Consider the following 8,104-nt stretch of genomic DNA (forward strand, 5'->3'; position numbering starts at 1 on the left):
TCCCCCGTGCAGTGTTTTTGTTGTGCTACACAAAAGCTACATGCTTTAGTTCCAAGTCTTCCTACCTGTCAGTGGTCTGCTGCTCATCTCTAGCTGCACCCTGACTTGGACAACTTCTAACAAAGTCACAACACGTTTTCCTTGACCTCCAATTATGTGTAATATGAGTAGTCTGCTTAAAATTTAGTCATTTGTAAACTAAAAGCGTTGGCAAGATGACTTCACTTCATTATCTCCTTCCTAAGCAAAATTATCCTTGAAACTCACCTGTGAAATCATCTGATGTACTGTGTCTGCTGCTAATAATATCATAATTTTTCTCGTTTTCTAATTTTAAATTTGCACTGCTCATATCCATTTATATTTTCTGGTGAGTTACTGCATTATCTTGAGATTGTAGGGGGAACCAGGTTATTACCACCTGTTTACAATGCATGAGTCCACTGGGGCTGGGGCCATGTACGCTGTGGAAGTTCAGCCATAGCAGTCATTATCTATGAAGGATATTAAACGCTCAAATAGGATGCATTTGAGGTGGCGAGACCTGAGGAAGGAATTTTTTACAAAGAGGGTGGTGAAACACTGGCCCAGGTTTCCCAGAGAGGTGGTAGATGCCCCATCCCTGGAGACATTCCAGGCCAGGCTGGATGGGGCTCTGAGCAACCTGATCTAGTTGAAGATGACCCTGCTCATTGCAGGGGCTTGGACTAGCTGACCTTTGAAGGTCCCTTCCCACCCAAACTATTCTGTGATTCACTACTGTTGAGCTCAGATTTATATTTGTATCCACCATGACAGTGATGGAAATTACTTCGTGTGTGTGTGTGATAAGATTGGTTCAGTAGTATTTCTAATTCCTTTATTTTTTTTCCTCCTGTGGTGGTGATGGGGATTCCATCTGCTGTGGGATTTCTTGTTCTCAGCTCCATGTAATGAATTGCCATTTTCATGTTTTGTCCTGCACAGGGGGGGCATTGGGGTTTCCTGGTGCTATAATTAAGCCATAGTGACGGAGGCTGGGGGCATCAGGGGGTGGTTCTGGGGAGGCAGCCAGAGGTGCGGTGCTTCAGCTGTCCTGCTGCGATCCCCAGCCTCAGCCCAGGGCAGCTTGTCCAAACAGCATCACCCGTGACACCCAGCAGGTGCCAGATGAGGCAAGGAGGACAAACTGTGCTAAAACAAGCTGTGATACAACAGCTTTACTGTGTACGGCCATCGTACTGCTGCTGGGTTTAACTGCAGGCCTGTCTCATCTCCTCTGCAACAACAAACTGAGCTTGCTGGAGGACTGCTTTCTGTGTAATGAAGAGGGCTCAACCAACACTTAGAATTTCTGGTTTTCTGTCAACAAGTAATGAGCAGATGCAGGATGAGCCCCTGAAAATTTGTTCTTTTTGTGTTTCTGATGAGGAGTGAGTTGTTGCCGTCCATTCAAACAACGTTCCTGTTTGGCACACTGGTTTTTGATGAAGAGAGATGGAGTTTTCCCAGTTGCTGCCAAGCGGAGGTTGCTCCGGGCACGCTGCTACTGCTGCTCCTGCCCAAGACAGCAGCCGCCCCTCCAGCTGCTACCTGATGCCTTGGGGGGGCACATCTCCCCAGCGCCCCACCTCCCTTTTCCTCATCACAATATCAGCTCTTGTCCCCCACCAAGGGAGGCAAACAGATTGGCAGCAACACAAAAACCCTCAGAAATGAACTCTTGAGGAAGGGCTTCATAAACATTGTGCTAATTCTTTACAAAACAGCATGAGGCTCTAATCAGGAGTAATTAGAGGAGGTGCGATTCCAGCATGCTGCTAATTAGGTACTAAAAACCTGAGCACAGTTGTCAGCACCTCTCTCTCCAGTGATAATTCAAAATGTAGTATTCTTCCCCTGACGAATCTCTATTGATGAATAAATAAAGCGACATTCGGTTATAATCACCCAAAGTTATGGCAAAACCCATTCACTTTAAGCTGTTAAACATCTAGGAACAGTCTCTGGCAAAGTCAAGAGGACTCATTGCAATTACGTTGAAAGATTAAAATATCTTGTTGTTTTTTTCTATAAAGAGTTACTGAAAATCGCACTTGTTATTTCCCCATAGCCAATGGCAGTAGCGTCGCTTCCTTGCTTGGCCAAGCTCCAGCCCCAGCCCGTGCTGGTGCTGCCATGGCTTCTTTGGGAAATCAGCTCCCCAGCTGTAATTTATCGCTCCAGCTGGTGCCTGTGCAGCATTACTGTGGGGATGTGCTAATTACCTGCTATTAATTCAAGCAGAGACAAGCACACCACATTTTCCAATTCGTAGGTAGGATGAAGATGTTGGACGTTGGTCCTACCTTTAACAGCCTTTGGTGGTTGTTGCCCTGAACAAAAGGGATGTTATCAGCTTGCAGAACTTTTTGATGTTTGAATTTTATTTCCTCTCTATTCCAGCTGAGAATAAACATGCAAATGTTGGAAACTTCCTCCAAGTCAGAAAGCCTCAACACACCAATTTTTAGATTTTAAAATTACATGTTAAGTGGATGTCATTTGGGGATTCATAGCTGTACTTTATAGTGGTTTTGACAAGACACAATGCAAAGGATGCAGACAGTACCTATTTATTGCCTGAAATTCTGTGGGGAGAGAAAGTGGCTGCTTCTGTTTAGAAAATCATCTCTTTCCTAGATCATGCTCTCATCTTCTGTGTTTCCAAAGGGAAAATACATGCGCCAAAGGCCAGGCTCCGCAGAGATTGATGCTGGGGGACACTGATGCTGTCTGGTAAGTGACATCTGTCAGCAAGGCTCAGGGGATGGTCAGGAGGCTTCTGGTCCTTGGCCTTTGCTGTACCAGACCCTCCCTGCCAGCCAGCAGCTCCCCGGGGGCCTGGGGTGACAGCCTGCCCCCACTATTGAGTCTCGCAGCTTGGGGGGGCCCTAACCGAGGACGACAGGAAAAGCTTTCATCCTTGGTCGCCAGTGGATCGAAAATCCCTAAATGATGGAAAACCTGATGGTTGACGTTACTGTTCTTGCTAACAGGTCGGATAAACTGGGAGGTCTAAGGGGGCTGTGGCTATTTGACATCCCTGCCCATGGATCCCTGGTTCACTGCTGGGGCTCAGGATCCACCTCCCTTCATTCCTGCTGCTGCCAGCCATGTCAAAATATCAGCTCCTGTCCCCACCTAGGGGAGGTGAACAGCTTGGCAGCAGCACAAAAAACCTTGGAAACAAACTCTCAAGGAAGAGTTTTAGAAGCATTCCAGAAGTACATTTCCTGGAGCTTGGAAGGCTGGGTAACTAGAGGTGGAGCTGTTTGCCTCTGACATTTACCATAGAAGCAAGAGCAAAATGCAGATCAACAATGACAGACAGGTTGGCAGGAGGTGCGTAACCCAGGAGTTTGACAAGCCAAGCAGACAGGTTGCGTTTGCTTTGGAGAGGAGCAGAATTTGGGCTCTCGGCAGCCGGTGATGTGCTGGGGTGCCAGCTGTTGCTCCGCTGGGCTCCATGGGATCCTCTCCTCATCCTCTGCACCCAGCAGCTCCTCCTCACTGCAGGGCGGCTTTCCTCACCTGAGACACTGTAGTGTGGAAAAGCTTCCCCTGAGATGTGTGCCTCACCTGCAGCCTTCCCTCTATGCTGTTTCTACAGCAACTTTTGGACAAAACCTGAGCAAGGTGCGGGAGTCTCAAGGGTCATCAAGTTTCTCCACACTTCATACATGCTGGTGAACGGGTAAAGGAGAAAACCACAAATTATTTTTCCCACTAGTTATTTATTTAAAAGTTTTCATAATTTTTTTGAGGTATTAGGAAGCAAAAACCAACTGTGAGAGCTGAAGGTGGTAAAACCAGCTCCCTGCCAAGTGCCAGTGACCTTGTCCCAAATCCCAGGTATGTCTCTTTAACATCACTGCCCTCCTAAGCTCTTCAAATAATTAATTATTACAGCACTTCCCCTATGCAGAGGGAACTACACCTTTATTTTTAGGCTGAATCTCATTTTATTTCCATCCTAGTTTGTATTTTTCATTAAAAAAGAAAATTCTTCCTCCAATAGCTTTATCAAAACACACATCAGTGCTTATTTTTACTGATTATTTATAGTCCTTCGTTATGTTTACACTGAGTCTTTTCTGAGAAGCTTCCATTAGGGGCTCTCAAACCTTGGCACAGGGAGGCTGGTCAGAGGTGGGACAGGGTTAAATAATGGCAGGATGGTTTGATCCCAGGTATGATATGAAAATATTAACCCTGGTACCACTCCTAGGACCTTAGTTCTGGTCAATCTGCCTTGCAAGTGAAAGTTCATAGGATTACAGAATGGTTTGGGTTGGAAGAGACCTTTGAAGATGTCTAGATCATGATAGGCCATGGACAGGGTCATCTTCCACTAGATCAGGTTGCTGGTGTGTAGCTCTCTTATTATAGAAACATCCTAAAATAGGACTTACTCTTGATGTAAGCAAATATTCCAGGAGTGTGCAGCTGTCTCCACCTGCGAGCCCTCTGCTGTGGACAACACCCTTGAAGTTAAGCTCAGCAGCTGCAACCGGATGCGGTGCCTAGACCGAGCCCAGCCCGCCTGCTGTGGGGCAGCCCTGGGGGTGCGCTGCCCTGCTGCGGCTCTGCACAGAGCCCGGAGGCGGCTCCTCTTCCCACCCACTGCGCTGGGCAGCCGTCCAAAATGGCAGAGTCAGTCCAGCGTTTGCGTTTCTTCAGGTGCTCCTCTAACCCCTTAAACTGTGCTTCCTGCTTTGAGGTTATACGTGTGCATCACAGTATCACACAGTATCACAGTATGTTTGGGATTGAAAGGGACCTCAAAAGATCATCTAGTCCAATTCCCCTGCTGGAGCAGGAACGCCTAGGTGAGGTCGCACAAGAACATGTCCAGGCGGATTTTGAATGTCTCCAGAGAAGGAGACTCCACAAGCCCCCTGGGCAGCCTGTTCCAGTGTCTGTCACCCTCACTGAGAAGAAGTTTTTCTCAAATTTAAGCGGAACCTCTTGTGTTCCAGCTTGATCCCATTACCCCTTGTCCTATCATTGTTTGCCACCGAGAAGAGCCTGGCTCCATCCTCGTGGCACTCACCCTTTATATATTTATAAACATTAATAAGGTCACCCCTCAGTCTCCTCTTCTCCAAACTAAAGAGACCCAGCTCCCTCAGCCTTTCTTCATAAGGGAGATGCTCCACTCCCTTAATCATCTTTGTTGCCCTGCGCTGGACTCTCTCCAGCAGTTCCCTGTCCTTCTGGAACTGAGGGGCCCAGAACTGAACACAATATTCCAGGTGTGGTCTCACCAGGGCAGAGTAGAAGGGAAGGAGAACCTCTCTCGATCTACGAACCGCCCCCCTTCTAATACACCCCAGGATGCCATTGGCCTTCCTGGCACAGTGCTAGCTCATGATCATCCTGTTGTCCACCAGGACCCCCAGGTCCCTTTCCCCTACACTGCTCTCTAATATGTAATTTCCCAACCTATACTGCATTAAAGTCCCACAAATATTTCAGCTGTCAACAAAGGCAGAAAGAACTTGAGTAGGCAGCGACTTATTTTTAGAGCTGATGACAAAACCATGTAAAGGATTTTGCAGTTGCGTCCATGAATATATTTCCACTTAATATGAATTATTCACCCCCTCTGCCACAGTTTGCTTGTCTGGAGTAGACAGTGACTTGGGCTTCCAGTCATGAATCCTCACTCGCCATGTCTGATGCCTCCCAGCATGGTTTACACCAGCCGGCTTGGTGACGGGCTTGCGTCAGCCCCTCAAGTATGTCTGACTAAAGCAAGGGAAAGACAAGCAGTCAGTCAGCTCGCTGCCATCGGCGAGGAAGAGGGGGACTCGGTGCCGCAGAGGCTGGGGACCAGGGCTCTTCATCTGTCCCCAGCCAACTGAGGATTTTGTGCTGCTGTTAGCAAAATGGACCTTCCCTCTCTTTTTTAACTCTGAAAAATATAACCTGTTCTTCTGGAAAATAATTCTAGAAAATCAATGACTGCAAGGAAGTACCAGGGAGAGGAGAAGTTCCCCAGGCAACAATACAGCGGTCTCTTGAGCAGACAGACACACTAGCACCACGATGTCTCGTCTGTGTGGTTAACCAATCTCATAGTTAATTGATTTATGCTTTACAAATTGCTAGAAAACAAAGATAGTTAATTCTGTTATTCAATGTAGAAATACTAGAAAGAATGCAAGGCCTCTTGGCTGCGATGAACCGTGTGGGCAACATGGGCAGTGTTGAACACATAGCAGCTGCCAGCTGTATTTTCCCCTGGTAGTTAGGGCCTCTGTGAGAATCAGGTTGCACTGAAAATGCTAAAAACTGCTTATATGCAGTTCTGACAGGGATACCAAAACGTGAACAGAGACATGGTTGGTCTGAAATGGAATGAAAAGTCCTTGTGGGTGGGTGTGAAGAGGGTCTCCATCTCAAAGTGCTCCTACTCCATATCCCAGAGCCTTTCCAGGGCTTTTGGCAGGGAGCAGTGTTAAAGACAACCATTGCCTCCCTTTCAGATTTGTTTCTACCCAGGCCTATCATGTACAAACTACATAAAGAGACCAGGAACAGGATCCCTGTCCCTCTGGCTGAGAGGACAACACTGCTTGGGCATGAGAAGGTTCCCACTTTCTCAATTGCCACCTGTGTGCTGCGTTATTTGTTACACTGTGCCCCAGTTCAGCCCCTGGCTGGTGCCTTGGTGTGCACTAAGCCATTCCTGGAGGTGGGCATCACCTTGGATGTTGGAGACAGGAGCCTTGAAAAGAGTCGGCAGCTTTGGGTCAGTTACTCTCTGCAGCACTTTCTGCTGGCTTACTTGATCCAACCTTATGTCAGGTATATCATGTATATCATGTAAGAGATGTAATTAAAGAATGAGTGACAGCCAGCTGTGACACTCAGATGTGGCGGTGGGGCGACGAGAGCCCGTGGGGGAGCAGGAGCTGCTGCCTGCAGCTGCGGGAGCCCTGAGGAGCCCAACACCGGGCAGCCAGGGCCAGCTGTGACTGGGCATCTATTCAGCATCTCCCTATGGCTCCACAGAGCCGCAGCTGCTGCCCTGGGCCCATGGCTTGGTAGCCAAGCTCTCATCTGGACAAGCATGTTCGTGTTCCCCAGCAGAGAGGGCAGAGGTAACATGTCCTTCCAGAGGGTCAGCTAGAATCTCCCCAAAGAGACAGACAGACCCAGCTCGGGTTAGCTAAAACAACACATTTATTTTAAGGCACAGACAAGTAAAAGATTCAGCAAGATATGCAGGAAGGTTTTCAAAACCTTTTTTTTTTTTTTAATCCTAGTCTGTAGGAGGCAAAGATATTACATTGCAACCCTTGCTTTAGGCTGTTTGGTTTAGTAGGTCAGACTGAGCACAAATGTAATTTCATCCCTTCCTCTTCTGCCTGCTGTCTTCAGATATAGGCCAGCTTCCCTTTAGGTACAGTTGAATGGTAAAAGATCTGATTTACAAAGGTCCAGCCTACCTGTACAACCTGCTGCCTTCAGCAAAGGTCAGGAGCTCCTGATGTGTGTGAAGAATCAGCACCACAGTACATTGCACTCACAGCCTTTTCTCTGTGGGTCTGCAAGAGCCTGAAATCAGTTGTCATTGAAGATCCCTATGGAGCAAAGGGTTCATCTGATTCAGTGGCTGGTTTGGGACTGTCCTTTGTTCTCCTGCTCTTCAGCTGGCTGTGCAGAGCTGAAGCATGTGAAGGGTGGTGCATGGAAGGGGAGCATGGGGGCAAGGAGAAGCTCTGCTGGCATAAGTGCCATAAGACCTGATGGCTGCAGGGCAACCACAGGCCACTGTGGGTTTTTTTGAGGGTGATCGCAGAATAACTTGGAGAAACAACAGGCAAACACTAAAGTCTGTCAGTTCAGTTCAGGTACTCTGTGGGGATGCCCTGAGTCACCCCATTAATGTCTCCTCCAAGAAAGAGTCTTGCTGTTGGGAGGCTGGAGAGGCTCTGGGGCTCCTCTGCTTGGGAAAAACAGCAAATGGAAAGAAGGAAGAGGAGGAGCACCTTAAAATGAGACAACTTGAGTGGAATATTCCACTACAAGTCAATTGTAAGAGCAGCACAGCAGTGGGAAAACAGAAAGTCCT

Source organism: Nesoenas mayeri, assembly GCF_963082525.1.
Source record: "Nesoenas mayeri genome assembly, chromosome: 1".
Taxonomy (NCBI): domain Eukaryota; kingdom Metazoa; phylum Chordata; class Aves; order Columbiformes; family Columbidae; genus Nesoenas; species Nesoenas mayeri.